The following is a 19,119-nucleotide window of genomic DNA, read 5'->3' as shown; positions in this document are numbered from 1 at the left end:
CTTGTGGTCACCGGTAGGCTGGCCCAAGGGTCCACCATCTACCTTCATGGCAGTCTAGCCGCAACAGGCTCTGCAATATAAAGATTTATTTTTGGCTTGCATCGGCAATCAGATGAGCAAAAGTGATTTGCACTTGATGCTGGCAGTGGCATGTTTACTTCAATATATATATAATTGTATTAAAAGCTTTTTGACATCCATTGCACTTGGTTTAATAAATTTGGAATAAAAGAGTCAGTGATATTTTGTATTGAAGTCAAGGCTGTGTGACATGAGCAATGTACCAACGTTTTGATCTATTTAAAGAGTCAGAAGTTATCTCAAACGCATTCCTCTGTCATTGAAAGAAGTATACTAGAAGAGTTAATATAGTAAGTTCTGTACGGGTAAAGTTTTTGTTAACATTTATTTGGGTATACATGTATTTTGTCATTTTTGGTGCTGATAAGTTAGTTTTGTATTGTAGGTTCCTTAAATGCAGAGATTACCATTGATGTTTGTTTAAGTGGTTTTTGTGAGTCATGATGCTGGGAGGCTCATAAGGGTTTTTACAATATTAGGTTTAAACATGCAACATTGCATTACTGGTCCTTCCTCCTGAGGAAGCTGGTAGAATGGTGAAACAAAGGTCATTTGTTGAGGAAGCAAGTTTGTTTGAGAAGCCAAAGGACAAAAGCAAGTGGGGAAGCAAGGTTACCTAAGGAATTCAATGATAAAGCAAGCTTTTATAGACACAAATTATAATTGCAAACCAATTTGAAGGACTTTGTATATGTGCATATTCCTGAATTCTTTGAAGAGTAGTGACTGCTCTTAAAGACTGTTTTATGGACTGAGGGGAAACATGAATTAAATATTGGATAATATTTTTATAAACTACAACTAGTTTTGGTCAAGAATTCTATTTATTTGAGTATAAGTGTATAACAATATCTATGTACAGTTTGAATTTTTACTAGAATGAAAATGAATACATTTCAAAATTTTAACTCTAATCCATAAAACATTATACAATGACAAAGTTGAATAGCTCAAAGCTGCCCTCATTTTCATACACCATAAAGGAATATGCACTCAGCCAGCAATGATACTTTATCAATACCTTCTTCAAAACTAGCACATCTTAATACTGTTAGAGAGTGAGCTCTATCTTTAGCAGGTCCTCACTTATGGAATTCCCTACCACAAGACAAGACTAGAAGCAAACCCTCGAATCTTCAAGAAGAAATTAAAGACCTGGCTGTTCCAGCAAGCCTATGTGTAATCTAACAATGGTTTCTTCAATACTATTTCAAATTATACATGATTTCATACTATTCACAGAAAGCAGAGCACTTACTGTACACCTGGTTTTTTTTTAGTTCTTTTTTCGATTTTAGTACTTACCTTTTTTTAGAAATATTTATTGTATATTTTAGTTTAATGTTTTTCCTAATTAATTATGTAATTGATTGTCTTTTTTTATTTATTAATTTTCAAAATTATAACAAAACATTATAATAATGCATACAGATAAGGAAATATCAATCATATTTAGCATTATTTCTTATAACCAAGTAATTACAATCATAATCTGTTTAGTCTCTAGGTAATCCAGGAGAATTATTTTGTAAATGAGCAAAATACAAGGAAACAAAAAAAAAAAAAAAAAGAAAATAGAAAATAATCAGAGATAACACCCATATTCATCAATATACTCCTATCCAATTTCTGTGTTATGGGGTGAGATTCCAAAAAAGCCTGCAAATAAGATGTCCCATGAAATACATACTTATGTTCTTTATATAATATTTCACATCTGCATGGGAATCTTAATATAAATCTAGCTCCCCTATCAAGCACTTGTGACTTTAAACCTAGAAATGCTTTCCTTCTCAATTAGGTTACTCTCGCTAAATCTGGATAAATCCAGAATTGTTGTCCATGGAACTTTTCCAAACGATGTCTAAGAAATGGTCTTAATACAGTATGTCTTTCAGAATGAAATAAAAATGATACAAACAATGTTGTAGGTGGCAATGTCCTTTCGTGGATTGCAAACTGGCTAAAAGACAGGAAACAGAGAGTAGGATTAAATGGACAATTTTCTCAGTGGAAGGGAGTGGACAGTGGAGTGCCTCAGGGATCTGTATTGGGACCCTTACTTTTCAATATATTTATAAATGATCTGGAAAGAAATACGACGAGTGAGATAATCAAATTTGCAGATGACACAAAATTGTTCAGAGTAGTTAAATCACAAGCAGATTGTGATAAATTGCAGGAAGAACTTGTGAGACTGGAAAATTGGGCATCCAAATGGCAGATGAAATTTGATGTGGATAAGTGCAAGGTGATGCGTATAGGGAAAAATAACCCATGCTATAATTACACAATGTTGGGTTCCATATTAGGTGCTACAACCCAAGAAAGAGATCTAGGCGTCATAGTGGATGACACATTGAAATCATCAGTTCAGTGTGCTGCGGCAGTCAAAAAAGCAAACAGAATGTTGGGAATTATTAGAAAGGGAATGGTGAATAAAACGGAAAATGTCATAATGCCTCTGTATCGCTCCATGGTGAGACTGCACCTTGAATACTGTGTACAATTCTGGTCGCCGCATCTCAAAAAAGATATAATTGCGATGGAGAAGGTACAGAGAAGGGCTACCAAAATGATAAGGGGAATGGAACAGCTCCCCTTTGAGGAAAGACTAAAGAGGTTAGGACGTTTCAGCTTGGAGAAGAAACGGCTGAGGAGGGATATGATAGAGATGTTTAAAATCATGAGAGGTCTAGAACGGGTAGATGTTAATCATTTATTTACTCTTTCAGATAGTAGAAAGACTAGGGGGCACTCCATGAAGTTAGCTTGGGGCACATTTAAAACTAATCGGAGAATGTTCTTTTTTACTCAACGCACAATTAAACTCTGGAATTTGTTGCCAGAGGATGTGGTTAGTACACTTAGTATAGCTGTGTTTAAAAAAGGATTGGATAAGTTCCTGGAGGAGAAGTCCATTACCTGCTATCAAGTTAACTTAGAGAATAGCCGCTGCCATTAGCAATGGTTACATGGAATAGACTTAGTTTTTGGGTACTTGCCAGGTTCTTATGGCCTGGATTGGCCACTGTTGGAAACAGGATGCTGGGCTTGATGGACCCTTGGTCTGACCGAGTATGCATTTTCTTATGTTCTTATGTTCTTAAATGTATCTCTGTATCAGTTGAAATTTCTATTTCAGATAAATTCACTGTATGCTCTAATTGTTGACTTACCAATTGTTTCTCTCTTCCTACACTTGAGGGTATATAATACATTTTTGCAAAAGCAGGTATAGCTTGACTGGGAATTTTCAGTATATTTTGTAAATATTCTATAAAAATATCCTTTCCAGATGCTAAGTTCTGCATAGGAAAATTCAAAACCCTCAAATTTGAGTACTTTAAAGAGTTTTCTATAAACTCCAATTTCTTTTCATTAATTGATTCAGATTTAACAAAGTTTTTTTTAGAGAAATTCCATTTTTTCTATCCGCTCTACACATTTTATCACTTTATTATTACTCTGAGAAGTAAAATTTTCCAAGTTCAATACTCTTTGTTGGAAATTTGATGTAGATTGTGTCAGATTTGTAATTGCCAACTCTAGAGACTTGATCGCTGCCCACACAGTCTCCAAAGTGATCTCCGAAGATTTTGATGGAAGAATTACTTCCAACCCAGGCTTGAGGTGCCCCATACCCCCCACAGCTTGGTCCTCACTCCTCAAAACATCCTTAAAGGAAATACTTGATTTTTCAGAGTCCTTATACAACAGAATAGGGCCTGATAAAATGGTTGGATATATAATTGGTGAGGAGGGAGAACAAGGAGCACCGGGGCTGAGAGAGATGGCTTCGGCCTGTGGCGACGCAACTCACTCAGTAGCGACTTCCACTGCGGCCCCTTCCTCCGGTGTCATAACGGCTGTTGGCGTAAAGAAGGATACTATCTGAGGCTGAGATGTTGATGGAAGAGTAGACGAGGTCATTGCCTCCCAAATCCGTGCCTTCCTTTTGATGTGGCATCCTTTATATGAGAAATATCTATAGGCAAGTGTTAGCCCAAAAGTCTTCTTCTTTATCCTTATCTCTGAATAGAGATATACTTAATCTCCTGGAATGTGAGGGATAAGGAGAGATTTCAAGGAAATGAGATGAAAAAAGTAATCTTGTACTCACATAAACCATTAATTACTCCAAACAGGCGCAATTTTCAGGTTGTAGAAAAAGTCCTACAAAGCCGCACGCCCCTTAGGTGCACGTGGCTTTGGCAGCGCGCCGACGGCGGCTGTGCGCCCCAGGAGGGGCTGAATTTAAATCCTTTCAGTCCCTCCTTGATGACGTCAGCTGCGCGACTCTCCTCTGTCGGGGCCGGAATCAATCCCTTATCCCCAGTAGACAGGAACACCAGAACTCACAGTCCTTAGGGAATAAAGGTAATCCAGCGGGCTTTTGGTCTTCTCTCTCCTCTCCCCATGATTGATTGTCTTTTAATTGTGTTTTATATTTTATTACATTGTAAACTGATGTGATGTTTCCTACGAACTTCGGTATATAAAAGCAAATAAATTAGAAATAAATAAAATGCTAGGGATGTGAATCGTGTCCTCGATCGTCTTAACGATCGATTTCGGCTGGGAGGGGGAGGGAATCGTATTGTTGCCGTTTGGGGGGGTAAAATATCGTGAAAAATCGTGAAAAATCGTGAAAAATCTAAAAATCTAAAAATCGCAAAACCGGCACATTAAAACCCCCTAAAACCCACCCCTGACCCTTTAAATTAAATCCCCCACCCTCCCGAACCCCCCCCAAATGAGTTAAATAACCTGCGGGTCCAGCGGCGGTCCGGAACGGCAGCGGTCCGGAACAGGCTCCTGCTCCTGAATCTTGTTGTCTTCAGCCGGCGCCATTTTCCAAAATGGCGCCGAAAAATGGCAGCGGCCATAGACGAACACGATTGGACGGCAGGAGGTCCTTCCGGACCCCCGCTGGACTTTTGGCAAGTCTCGTGGGGGTCAGGAGGCCCCCCACAAGCTGGCCAAAAGTTCCTGGAGGTCCAGCGGGGGTCAGGGAGCGATTTCCCACCGCGAATCGTTTTCGTACGGAAAATGGCGCCGGCCATATGCGTATGGCCAGCGCCATTTTCCGTACGGAAAATGGCGCCGGCAGGAGATCGACTGCAGGAGGTCGTTCAGCGAGGGTTCCGGCGCCTCGCTGAACAACCTCCTGCAGTCGATCTCCTGCCGGCGCCATTTTCCGTACGAAAACGATTCGCGGCGGGAAATCGCTCCCTGACCCCCGCTGGACCTCCAGGAACTTTTGGCCAGCTTGTGGGGGGCCTCCTGACCCCCACGAGACTTGCCAAAAGTCCAGCGGGGGTCCGGAAGGACCTCCTGCCGTCCAATCGTGTTCGTCTATGGCCGCCGCCATTTTTCGGCGCCATTTTGGAAAATGGCGCCGGCTGAAGACAACAAGATTCAGGAGCAGGAGCCCGTTCCGGACCGCTGCCGTTCCGGACCGCCGCTGGACCCGCAGGTTATTTAACTCATTTGGGGGGGGTTCGGGAGGGTGGGGGATTTAATTTAAAGGGTCGGGGGTGGGTTTTAGGGGGTTTTAGTGTGCCGGCTCACGATTCTAACGATTTATAACGATAAATCGTTAGAATCTCTATTGTATTGTGTTCCATAATGGTTTAAGACGATATTAAAATTATCGGACGATAATTTTAATCGTCCTAAAACGATTCACATCCCTATAAAATGCTTTTTTATATAAATTAATAAATGATATATAAAAAAAAGTTTTTTTTAAAGCATATCATAAGTGTTCAATATCTTTTCACTTGGTTTTATATATGTGCTGTAGATTAATTAATATTTGTTCAGTAAATAATGGTCTTGAATGTCATACATTGTTTCTCGCTGTAAGGGGACTTGGTATTATCACAGATTTGTCCCTTGGGATATTCTGTAATTTCTCAGGTTCATGAAGGAAAAAGAGGAAGGAGTGTTGTTATATTTAAAAACCATCTATCTGTAATGAGATTGGATAATGAATTCCCAAATGAATGTGAAGGGAATATTTTTGTAATGTTTGATGCCTGAACTGTTAGGACTATTAGTGAATTTCAATTTACATTTTATTTAAATTTATTTTCCATACGTTCACAGTAGCCCATTAAATAAATAAAATAGTGCATATATATAGATACAATAACATCAAAAGCAAAAATATACATTAACAGAAATCTGTCACTGCAAAGCCGGAAATACTAGCTGCTCAAATTAGCTGGCCTAAGCTTCCAGGTTATAGGCCTTTTTGAATAAATAGAACTTTAGCTCCTGCTTAAATTGGTTGGTATTCTGGATCATCCTGATATGGTCAGGTACTAGTGGTTTATTGGCCCCTGAGGTTGGCATAGAGTAGTCCCGATGTGTTATGATTCCTGCCCGAGGAGTTTCCCCCGCGAGCAGGCCTCTCACCTCCGTCCTGTGCTGTGCTGTCTGTTCCCCGATGCGGCCGGACACTGCCGACGCCAGGCCCTCATTGCGGCAGGAGCCGCAAACCCTGCTTACTTTCCAAGTGGCCTGGAGGCCGCCACTGCTGCTGCATTCCGCGGCAAACGGAGCCTGCGGTGGACTTTCCCCGATGCAGTCAGATGACCGAGCTGGAGCCACACTGCAGCTTTTCTTAGCGGCGGTGAGCTGCCAAGTCTGTCTTATCTTCAGCTGCATGGAGCCGCCACCGCTAGGGCCTGTCCTGCGGCCTTGGACTGCCCTTAAGCTTACCTTCGCGGCAGGGAGCCGCTTGAGCTTGCTTATGTTGCGGCACAGATGCTGCCGAGCTGCCTCGGTTCCTACCTGCCTCTCTAGGCGCGTGGCCGTGACTCTCTTCAAAATTTAAAGGGCCCGCAGCCAGATATGCACCAGGCTCCACCTGATGACGTCATCCTGGGCTCCTTCCTGCTGGTCCTATAAAAGGGCTTCTTCTTCACTGCTGCCTCCTGGAAGTCTCGTCTTCCAGCGCTCCATTGGGTCTTCGTTCCTTGTTCTTCATTGGAGCTCCATGTCCTGTCTCGCCTGAGTCTTCATTGCTTCCTGAGTCTTTGTTGCTTCCTGTGGCTTCCTGATGTTCCATGTCTTCATGTTCCGAGGTTCCTAGTCCAGGATTCCTGATGTTCCAGACTCCTGACGTTCCACTTCCTGATGTTCCAAGGTTACGTTCCTCCTTCGCTTGTTACGAGTCCTCTTGACCCTCCAGCTCCTTTGGTTCTCTAGATGACACCTTGTTGGGGTAAATCCATCTCGTTGGTTCCTGTTCTTGTCATTGGAGTTTCTTCTCGGCTGGATTCCCTTCCTGCGCTTGTCCTGCTCTCCGTGAGGTCCGTGACCAGCCTCTTTAGGTTGTGTAGGGAACGCATTGGGACAGGGTGGTCCGTGAGCAGCCCATTGGGTCCGCCCATGTCGGTGGGCTGTGTTGGGTGCCCTGAGAGATAGTGCCAATGTCTGAACCTTCCAAGCTTCTCGTCTCATCCAGAGTCTTCCAAGTTCCTCGTCTCGTCCAGAGTCTTCACCTCATCCAGTGTCTTCCAAGCTCCTTGTCCACATCCAGAGTCTTCTCATCCTCATCTTGATTCTTCTGTGTCACAAGGCCTCCGTCTGCCCTCATCCTCAGTCCGGCCTGCTGCTTCTTGCTGATACCCAGCGGCAGGTCCGAAAGGGCTGGGAATGGTCGAAGGACTGTTCACTAACCAACATAGTGTTGTTGGCTTCCAGAAGCATGCAGGTCCAGCAGAGGGTTATACTTTGTCTTCAACCATGCTTGGACATGTCTCGCCAACCCTTGGTGCTGTTTTGGATTCTTCTGGGATCGTGCCGAGGCCCAAGGGTACACAATCTCCTCAAATGGGATCGCTCTGCTAACGGTCCCAAACGCAACAGTGTGCAAGGCCTCCTATGGCCTAACACAACAGTATGCAAGGCCATGTGTCCGGTGAACATGTTCCTTTGATGGGGCTTGCCTTGTTCCTGGAGTTTTGCTTCAGAGTCTTCGTCTTGAATTTGTTACTGGACTTGTATTTGAACCTACATTTTTTTTTGGTTTAGGACTTCCTTCTACGACTTGCTGGAGGTGCCAGCTGTCTGGATTCCATGACCTACAGGAGGCGCCTGTATCCAGACATTTTTTCCACCCATTTTCTAGGTTGGGGTTTGTATGACCTGCAGGAGGCACCTGCACCCTATCTGATTTGCTGGTTCTGGTTGTTCCCACCCTGGGTCCCTCCCAGGTCTTTCCTGAAGTTTCTTATGCTTTTCGTCTGGTTTCTTGTGTTTCTTGTGGGTTCTTGTGCTGTTTTCCGCTTTTTGTGCTGTTTGCCTTTTGTTTTGTAATGTTTTGCCTCTCGTTTTGTGCTATTTTGTTTCTCATTTATGTTCCTTGGCGCTGTTTGCCTGTCGCGTTTGTGCTGTTCACTTATTGCTTGTTGTGCTGTTTTGTCTGTTCGTTTGTTTGTGCTGTTCACTTGTTTGTGCCGTTTCTTGTTTGTGCCATTTGTGTTGTATTGCTGTTTTGCTTTTGTGCTGTTTTGTTGCTTGCCTTTTTGTCTCATTTGGCTTTGTTTCCTGTCTGTAGTTTCTAGTTCCTGTTTCGCTTCAGTCCCTGGAAATACCAGCTTCCATTTTTGGACACGATTTCCCTCTGTCGGTATGGACTAATACCTTGTCCCCTCTAGCTGTTGATATGAGGCTTGAGGAGGGGGTCTTTGAGCAGGGGGTACTGTTATGATTCCTGCCTGCGGAGTTTCCCCCTCGAGCAGGCCTCTCACCTCCATCCTGTGCTGCGCTGCCTGTTCCCCGATGTGGCCAAATGCCGCTAACGTCAGGCCCTCATCGCGGCAGGAGCCGCGGACTCTGCTTACTTTCCAAGCAGCCTGGAGGCTGCCACTGCTGCCGTGTTCCACGGGGAATGGAGCCAGCCGCGGACTTCCCCCGATGTGGTCAGGTGACTGAGCCGGAGCCATGCCTCAGCTTCTCTTTGCGGTGGTGAGCCACCAAGTCTGTCTTATCTTCAGCGGCATGGAGCTGCCACTGCTAGGGCCTGTCCTGTGGCCTGGGGCCACCCTTAAGCTTTCCTTCACGGCAGGGAGCCGCTTGAGCCTGCTTACTTTGTGGCACAGAAGCCGCCATGCTGCCTCTGTTCCTGGCTGCCTCTCTAGGCACGTGGCCACACCTCTCTTCAAGATTTAAAGGGCCCACGGCTGGATATGCCCTGGGCTCCACCTGATGACATCATCTTGGGCTTCTTCCTGCTGGCCCTATAAAAGGGCTTCTTCTTCACTGCTGCCTTGCCTTGCATCGGAGTTCCCTGCTCCTGGAAGTCTTGTCTTCCAGCGCTCCGTCAGGACTTCATTCCTTGTTCTTCGTTGGAGCTCCATGTCCTGTCTCGCTTGAGTCTTCGTTGCTTCCTGTGACTTCCTGATGTTCCATTTCTTCATGTTCTGAGGTTTCTAGTCCAGGATTCCTGAAGTTCCAGACTCCTGACGTTCCATTTCCTGATGTTCCGAGGTTCCGTTCCTCCTTTGCTTTTTCTGAGTCCTCTTGACCCTCCAGCTCTTTTGGTTCTCCAGATGACACCTTGTTGGGGTAAATCCATCTCATCAGTTCCTGTTCTCGTCATTGGAATTTTGTCTCAGCTGGATTCCCTTCTGCGCTTGTCCCGCTCTCCGTGTGGTCTGTGACCAGCCTCTTTAGGTTGTGTAGGGTGCGCAATGGGACAGGGTGGTCTGTGACCAGCCCATTGGGTCCGCCCATGTCAGTGGTCTGGGTGGGGCACCCTGAGAAACAGTGCCAATGTCTGAACCTTCCAAGCTTCTCTTCTCATCCAGAGTCTTCCAAGTTCCTCGCCTCGTCCAGAGTCTTCCAAGCTCCTTGTCCACATCCAGAGTCTTCTCGCCCATGTCTTGAGTCTTCTGTGTCACAAGGCCTCAGTCTGCCCTCATCCTCAGTCCGGCCTGCTGCTTCTTGCCAATACTCAGTGGCAGGACCGAAAGGGCTGGGAATGGTTGGAGGACTGTTCACTAACAAACATAGTGTTGTTGGCTTCCAGAAGCATGCAGGTCTGGCAGAGGGTTAGACTTTTTCTTCATCCCTGCTTGGACACGTCTCACCAACACTCAGTGCTGGCTTGGATTCTCTGGGATCGTGCCGAGGCCCAAGGGCACACAATCCCCTCAAATGGGATCACTCTCCTAGCAGTCCCAAACACAACACGATGATCTTTTGGAAAGAGTGGGGACTGCTTCTTTGCAATTTCGAAATTTAATTGTGGCAGGAGATTTTAATTTACATATTGACAAATTATATTCTCGTGCTCAGAAGTTTATTATTGTTCTTTGAGATATTGATCTTCAGCATTTGGATTTTGGCTCTACGTATGAGGCAGGGCATGAATTGGACTTGGTTTTGTATTCATATTTTTTAAGATCTGACTTTGATTTAAAGGCAAACAAAGTTCAAGTAGTGCCCTGGAGTGACCATTTTGTCCTTTTTCCTTTTCTTTGGGTGATAGAAAGGTATTTGGAATACAAGGGGGTAATAGAAATAGAGAAACTAAGGAGAAAAGTGATGCTCAATTATTGAGTGAATCATTAAAGGAATTTCTTACAGAGTAGCTGGAAACGGCCATAACATTACTAATGGACAGACGGTATGATGAATCCACTAAGGTATAGATAAGATCACACCTTGGAAAATGGCATTTATACACCAGCATAAGGGAGTAGCTGGTTCATCAAAGCATTGTAATGTTTGTGCCAGCTGGAACATTTTGATGTCAAAACTCATATATAGATAATATAAGAAAATGAAGGCAAAAGTCTAATCAATATTATATGGCAACAGTGAGGGCAGAAAATAAATTTTTCTCAGAGGCTATAGTCTCCAGTAGCTCCAGTTCTAGGAAACTATTTGTTATGGTGGATAGACTCCTGGGTAAAGAGGTGTGTATAACAACTTGAATGGAGATATTTCAAATAGTGTTAGTATACTGGTTATCTTTCCAACAACATTGGCAGTTAATGTCTGAATTGTAGAAGAAGAGATTGGCTAATGGTTTGGCAATGGGAAATGTGAGCAGTGCCAACTTGGTAATCCTGTAACAGATGGTAGGATGTGAATCGTTTACGAAGATGGACTTGTTGGAATTTAAACAAATCCTAGGACTAATTCAAGCAACATTTTTCTTATTTTCGTTGCCCTGCTAAACTCTGCCTGATTTAGGATTAAGATTACTGATACTGATGCATATAATTAATGAGTCATTGGAGGATGATTTTAGGCCTCTTAAGTTCTATAGTTCCATTGTGGTCCCATTATTTATTTAGTTTTTGGTTTAAATCTTCTTTATTGAAAAATGCAAAAGGCATTACAATATTGAAGATAAATACAATAGGGAGTAACAAGGAACAAAGAACAACAGTTATTAAAGGAGTTTATGGAAATAATTGAAAGGAAACATATTCATCAACACATAGCTGTAGCCAGTTAATAGAGTGCAAATGGCAACTAAAGATAACAGAGTCCCAATGATCCTAGTATTAAAAAATATTATGTATGCATCAGTTTGTTCCAGTTATTATCTGGTCACCACTATCCCATTTCTGGCAAAAATGTTAGAAAAAATAGTTAGTTTCCAATTGTCTATGTATCTAGAATCAGAGGAGAAAACAGATCTATTCCAGAGAGGCTTTCTTACTGAAAATAGTACCTAGACTATCTTGCTTTCAGTCTCACATGATATTCTGTATTCAGTGGACAAAGGGGAAGAGGTGATCTGATATTACTTGATCTCTTATCAGTTTTTATCTAGTGGATCATTTCCTTTTGTTGGAGTGTTATCGATAACTAGGTTATCAAGGGCTGGTGTTAAAGTGGCTAGATCTTTTCTGGCAAATAGATCAATGTTTGTATTGGTTAAAGAAGCGCTGACTCCTATATACTTGAGGGGTTGTGGAGTACTTTGGGGTTCACCCCTCTCTATCTCTGCTGCTTAACAATATCTTTATGCAGACTTTGAGGGCATAGCTTCACACTTTAGGGGTATGGGATTACCTGTATGTTGATGACATTCAGCTGATTGTCCCATTGAGGAATGAGGTTAAAGCACTGCAGAATATAGACAACAAATTGATGGCATTTGCAGCTTGGATGTAAGAAGTAATCTCATTTGAAATATATCTAAAATAGAGATATTAAAGATTGGCCAATTGAGCCCAGTTATAGGTCCTCAGTCAGTAACCCTGGAAGGTGAAGCATCTCTAGTTCAGAAAGGATTAGTGATTTTGGTGTTTTTGAGTCTGAATTTAAGTTGGAACCCAGGTGGCTAGGACATTAGAATATAAGAAGTGGCTATACTTGGTCAGACCAAGGGTCCATCAAGCCCAGCATCCTGTTTCCAACTGTGTCCAATCCAAGTTACAAGTACCTGGCAAGTATCAAACATTAAATAGATCCCCTGCTACTAATACCAGCAACAGCAGTGACTATTCCCTAAAGGGCCAATTTTAAAAAGGCCACATGCGTAAAAGCGGGGGTTACACGTGTGGCCGGGCCTTGCATGCCGTGCATTTTAGAACAAGCCCAGCCAAGCTACAAAACAAAAAAATTAGGAATAGGTAGGGTTAGGTTAGGGGCTGGGGAAGACAGGGGAAGAGGTAGCAAGGATAGGGATAGAGACAGGAAAGTTCCCTTCCAGTTTGCTCCTTAATTTTCAAAATTCAGTGCACATATATGTGCGGCGATCGGATTTTATAACATACGGATGCTATAAAATTGTCGTGTCCATGTGCATGTGCTGGGAACCCAGTGCACATGGACATGCACTGACTTTTTAAAAGTGACCTGGCGCGAACAAATCTATGCCCGATTTTATAACATGCGCTCGGAGCCCCACGCATGTTATAAAATCCAGTGTCAGTGCGCGCAAGGGGGTGCACACTTGTGCACCTTGCGCGTGCCGAGCCCTAGGGGAGCCCCGATGGCTTTCCCCATTCCCTCCGTGGCCGCTTTCTGTAATGGACGCATATGAGCAAAAGCCCAAGGGACCAGGTCGACAGTGGAGGCCATGGTCCCCAGAACCTGCAGGTAATCCCATGCCGTGGGAAGTGGCAGAGAAATAAAGCTGCGCACTTGAACGATGAGCTTGAGCGCCCGAGCATCCAGGAGAAATATTTTTCTGACTCGGGTATTGAAGCGAGCTCCCAGGAATTCCAGGACCTGGGATGGCTGGAGATTGCTTTTCGGGAAGTTGATTATCCAGCCGAGTGAAGTGAGAAGAGCAAGGACCCTGTCGACTGCAGAGAGCTGATGATTTGGCCCGCATGAGCCAATTGTCCAGATAAGGGTGGACTAGGATTCCTTCTCGGCAAAGTGCGGCCGCCACAACCACCATGACCTTGATAAAAGTGCGGGGAGCGGTGGTGAGGCTGAAGGGTAGAGCCCGGAACTGGAAGTGTTGGTCCAGGATGTTGAAACGGAGATACTTCTGATGCTCGCGTCGAATTGGTATGTGAAGATAAGCCTCTGTCAAGTCGAGGGAGGATAGATATTTGCCTGGATGAACTGCTGCTATCACTGCCCTCAGGGTCTCCATTCAGAAACAGGGAACCCTGAGAGCATGGTTGACTCATTTGAGGTCCAGGATTGGATGAAAGGAATTGTCCTTCTTGGGCACGACAAAGTAAATGGAATACTGGCCAGTGCCTTGTTCCTCCACTGGCACCGGGACTATCGCCCCAAGGTCCTGGAGCATGGTGAGGGTTTGACAGACCACAGGCCGCTTCAGCCGGCCGCAAGGAGAAACAAGATGGAGATCCAGTAGGTCCTGGGCAAATTCTAATGCGTAACCATTTTCTGTCACCTCGAGAACCCACTGATCAGACGTGATTTTGGCCCATTCCTTGCAAAACAGAGAGAGACACCCACCTAAGTTTCGTACGTAGGAATGGACCTGCCGGATCTCATTGGGAAGCGGACTTGGTGGCTGGATGTTGCTGACTACCATCTCAGAAGATATGACGGCCCTGAAAGGAATGAGACCATGACTGCGACCTGGAGGTGGCTCCTCTTGGGAAAGAACCTCGAGCCCTGTTGTTGTACCGGCGTTGTCCCCGAAAGCGGGTACGTGTCGGGGAAAAAAGACTTAGACTGTTTAGGGCGGTCCTCCAGCAGCTTATGGACCTTGTTTTCGCCCAAGGATTTAATCTGTTCTAGGTCCTCTCCAAAGAGCAACTTGCCCTTAAAAAGGAGTGTGCCCAGCTGATCCTTGGAGGAAGAGTCCGCGGACCAGTTGCACAGCTAGAGGAGACGTCTGGCCGACACTGCGGAAACCATTGCCTTGGCCTGTATGCGAAGCAAGTCATACAGGGTATTCGTGCTGTATGCAATGGCACCTTCTAAATGCTCCGCCTGCTCTGCCTCTGCAGACGGGAGGTCCTGGGTGCTGAGTAATTGCTGTACCCACCTAAGACTTGCCCGCTGCATGAGACTACTGCAGATCATCGCCCGGACTCCTAAGGCTAAGACCTCAAGATCCGCTTAAGAAAAAATTCAAGCTTGCGGTCTTGAACATTCTTCAGAGCTGTGGCGCCCACAACTGGGATCATGGTATGCTTGGTAACTGCAGAAGAATCCACTTTGGGAATCTTCAGCATGTCCAGGCAATGGATAGAGCTTGTCCATAGCTCTACCGACTCGTAGACCCATCTCTGGAGCTTCCCATTCCCATAAAAGAAGTAACTTATGCATAGGATGGAAGGGAAACATGCGCGGAAGCGCCCTAAGTCCTGCCAGGACTGGGTCCGCATTTGCTGGCATCGCAGCCGTCACCGTTGTAACATGCTGCTCCTCCAAGGGGAGGAGCTAGCAAATGATAATACTCTGTAGGTGGAGCTAATGGTCTCTACTGGGTTGGCTCCTACAGAGTGGTGGTCTGTGGAATACCGCTCATAGTGGAATTGGTGAATCCCTGGGCCGATGGCAGATGACAGCGCCCTCAGGAGGGGAGCCAAAGAGGAACCACCGACTAGGCTGGAGTATAGACACCTCACAGATAGATCTTTATTAGCCTGGAAGTGGAACACCAGTGGTGGCAGTAGTGAGTAGAAGTGTCCGGCAGGGTTGAAATCCTTCTGATGCTGGAATTAATCTCTGGGTTGCTGAGCTGTAGAGAGAGACTAGAAGTAGTGAGTAGACAGGGTATACTGGATACAAGATGGTACACTCACAATAGTAGATGTCTGCAATGGTCTCTATGCCACAGAGAGTCCAGTATATTTAGGACAGGAGCCGTAGGCGAGCACTGGTTCCTTTATACAGTCTGTAATAAGAACTTGCAATAGCTGTATATGAAATGGCTTCTAGAGTAGAAGAGAGTCTGTAAAGGATTCTAGGAACATGGGTCCTCGTGGAGCGAGTACCAGTTCCTATCTGCAATCTTGCCAATATAACTCTTGATCTCTGTTACCTGCGATAACATCTTGGACGGAAGGGAGTCTTCAGAGCTATAGGAATGTAGGCCCTCGTGGAGCGAGTACCAATTCCTACCTACAATAGAACTCACTGTGTTCACGTCTGCGATCGCTTCCAGGCAGTGAGGAGTCTTCCGAGTATACAGGGACGTAGGCCCTTGAGCAGCGAGTACCGGATCCCGTCTTGGCAATCTGAAATCAAGAAGAGAGAGCAGAGCCTCCGTGGAGCGGTTCTTCTGGTAAGTACAAAAAGCAGAGTAGATGGGTGAATCGAAAACAAGAAGTAAGATTCAATCCTTGCTAACTCGTTAGAGGTTAGCAAACAAAGACCTTTTAAAGTGGAACATAAGAACATAAGAAAATGCCATACTGGGTCAGACCAAGGGTCCATCAAGTCCAGCATCCTGTTTCCAACAGTGGCCAATCCAGGCTATAAGAACCTGGCAAGTACCCAAAAACTAAGTCTATTCCATGTTACCATTGCTAATGGCAGTGGCTATTCTCCAAGTGAACTTAATAGCAGGTAATGGACTTCTCCTCCAAGAACTTATCCAATCCTTTTTTAAACACCACTATACTAACTGCACTAACCACATCCTCTGGCAACAAATTCCAGAGTTTAATTGTGTGTTGAGTAAAAAAGAACTTTCTCCGATTAGTTTTAAATGTGCCCCAAGCTAACTTCATGGAGTGCCCCCTAGTCTTTCTACTATCCGAAAGAGTAAATAACCGATTCACATCTACCCATTCTAGACCTCTCATAATTTTAAGCATTTCTATCATATCCCCCCTCAGCTATCTCTTCTTCAAGCTGAAAAGTCCTAACCTCTTTAGTCTTTCCTTATAGGGGAGCTGTTCCATTCCCCTTATCATTTTGGTAGCCCTTCTCTGTACCTTCTCCATTGCAATTATATCTTTTTTGAGATGCGGCGACCAGAATTGTACACAGTATTCAAGGTGCGGTCTCACCATGGAGCGATACAGAGGCATTATGACATTTTCCGTTTTATTCACCATTCCCTTTCTAATAATTCCCAACATTCTGTTTGCTTTTTTGACTGCCGCAGCACACTGAACCGACGATTTCAATGTGTTATCCACTATGACTCCTAGATCTCTTTCTTGGGTTGTAGCACCTAATATGGAACCCAACATTGTGTAATTATAGCATGGGTTATTTTTCCCTATACGCATCACCTTGCACTTATCCACATCAAATTTCATCTGCCATTTGGATGCCCAATTTTCCAGTCTCACAAAGTCTTCCTGCAATTTATCACAATCTGCTTGTGATTTAACTACTCTGAACAGTTTTGTGTCATCTGCAAATTTGATTATCTCACTCTTCGTATTTCTTTCCAGATCATTTATAAATATATTGAAAAGTAAGGGTCCCAATACAGATCCCTGAGGCACTCCACTGTCCACTCCCTTCCACTGAGAAAATTGTCCATTTAATCCTACTCTCTGTTTCCTGTCTTTTAGCCAGTTTGCAATCCACGAAAGGACATCGCCACCTATCCCATGACTTTTTACTTTTCCTAGAAGCCTCTCATGAGGAACTTTGTCAAACGCCTTCTGAAAATCCAAGTATACTACATCTACGTCTCTACGGGGGGACGCCTCGAGGTTCTCGCCCTTGCTGGTACAAAGTCTGGAGTGCGCGTGCGCTCTTACGTCATCAGGAACATGGCGGATCCGTAGCATCAAGCCAGCTCGGGGACACCGGGACCTAGAGGCAGGGAGAAGCCGCAGCTGCATCTGTCCATCAGAGCCGAAGGGAGTCACTCCCAAGGTAGAGAGGGTGGAGCAAGGGGCGAGAAGAGCCACGAACGCAACAACCGTAAACTCCAGGGGAGCATCGATCCCCAATTCCTGTAGAATGAAGGGAATGAGGGGCTCTAGCTCTTCCCGCTGAAATAGACGGAGTACTCAGGGATCATCTCCCTCAAGGGGAGGTGCAGGTGCAGAAAAATCCTCATCAGGATCCTGGAGGTGGTCCTCGGGAGGCTGCAGTGGATCCGGGAAAAGGGGAGCCCCCGGGACCACCCGCACCAGGACAGAGCCTTGTGCATCCAGTACCGCGGGGGGGGGGGGGGAGGGGAAGCGGAGCGGGTATCCAAGGAATCTTTGGGGGGGGGCCGGGGGGGTCCTCATCCTCCTGCAGGCTGGCCAAATATGATTTGTGCATTAGGAGCACAAATTCAGATGATAATTGGGCCCGAGAGGATTTTCCCGAGGGGGGAGGGGGGCAAAGGAGGAGAGGGGGGTCCAGGACATCCCCATAAGAGTACACCGGGCTTAAATCGGGAGGCAAAACTTGTAGATCCACTTCCTCTGCCCCCCTGTTAGGCTGAATCGGCATCAGTACTAATTCCCAAGATGTCCACCATTCCCGCGGTTTGCCAGGTCGGGAACGGCCTGGCCATGCATCGGGGAGTGTGTCCCCAGACTGAAATCTTCAGCACTGCTGAGGAGGGGCCCTCCCCACCCAGCAAGCTGCCGGAACAGAAACTATTGTGGGAGAGCCGGGAGGCCGGCTCTCCACAAGCTAAACATAGATTAGAACGCGGCATTCAAAAAGCAAGTACTGCCGCAAATTAAACAGAAAACAGCTGAGCAAGGAGTCCCCGGGGAGAAGTGCAGGAGATCGATCCCTGCACTCTCCTGCTACTGAGCAGACACAAATGTCAAGAGCCTTTCTGCCTCTCTGAACCTTAAATCCCACCAAATTAATATATATGGATTTTTTTTTTTCAGATAACAGGGGAATAAAACATCCCTGACAGAGCACCCGAGGAATAAACGTCTCGGGGCAAGGCAGAAGGCGAAGAGGGACTGACTGGCACCACCAGTATTGCCCAAAATAGAGAGGTCACCGGGAAGAGAAACTAGGCTGAACAATTCAAGGGGCAAGCCCCCCTAGGCTCCCCAAGAGCGAAGGAGACAGTACTGTCTCCCTAACACAGCAGAAGTAAAAGTCACAAATACTTTTTTTTTTTTTATAGAGAGAATTAATTCTGAACAAAACTTGCTTGAGCTTGCCCACAAGAAAAAAGAAGGACCTGAAGAGCAGGTCCTTGCTACAGGATCACTTCCTGCCAAACCAGAGTGATGCTCTCTAATCAGGAGACCTTCCTGATCCAAGGCACTAGGGCTGCCAGACTGCAGTTGGGACTTGACTACTATGTCCCTGAAAGTCTCATCTATATATCTCTCTGTCTGCCTCAGCTTTCTATATTTGCCACTCTAGCCTCCAGAGATTGGACTCATTGTCTGACAGCCAGAAGCTCTTTGCACCAAGTGCACACATACAACCTCTCACCGGTGAGAAAAAAAAATCATTTAGCTGACATTCGATGGAAAAGACTGGAAGGTCCCGCTCTTGCTGCTGGACTGCTGCCTTCATATTCATTTTGTTGAGTTCCTAGTTAAGTTTAGTTTGCTACAGGAGTAGGAATGCATTCAATTAGATTCCTTTAAATTTATTGGTATATTCACTGATAATCTGGTAGTGACCTACAAGGGGATAATTAAACTCTTAATAAGGGCTGGTGCAATAGTGTGATTT

The sequence above is a fragment of the Rhinatrema bivittatum genome, chromosome 2 (genome assembly GCF_901001135.1).
Source record: "Rhinatrema bivittatum chromosome 2, aRhiBiv1.1, whole genome shotgun sequence".
Classification (NCBI taxonomy): domain Eukaryota; kingdom Metazoa; phylum Chordata; class Amphibia; order Gymnophiona; family Rhinatrematidae; genus Rhinatrema; species Rhinatrema bivittatum.
Note: the sequence above shows the minus strand (reverse complement) of the source record.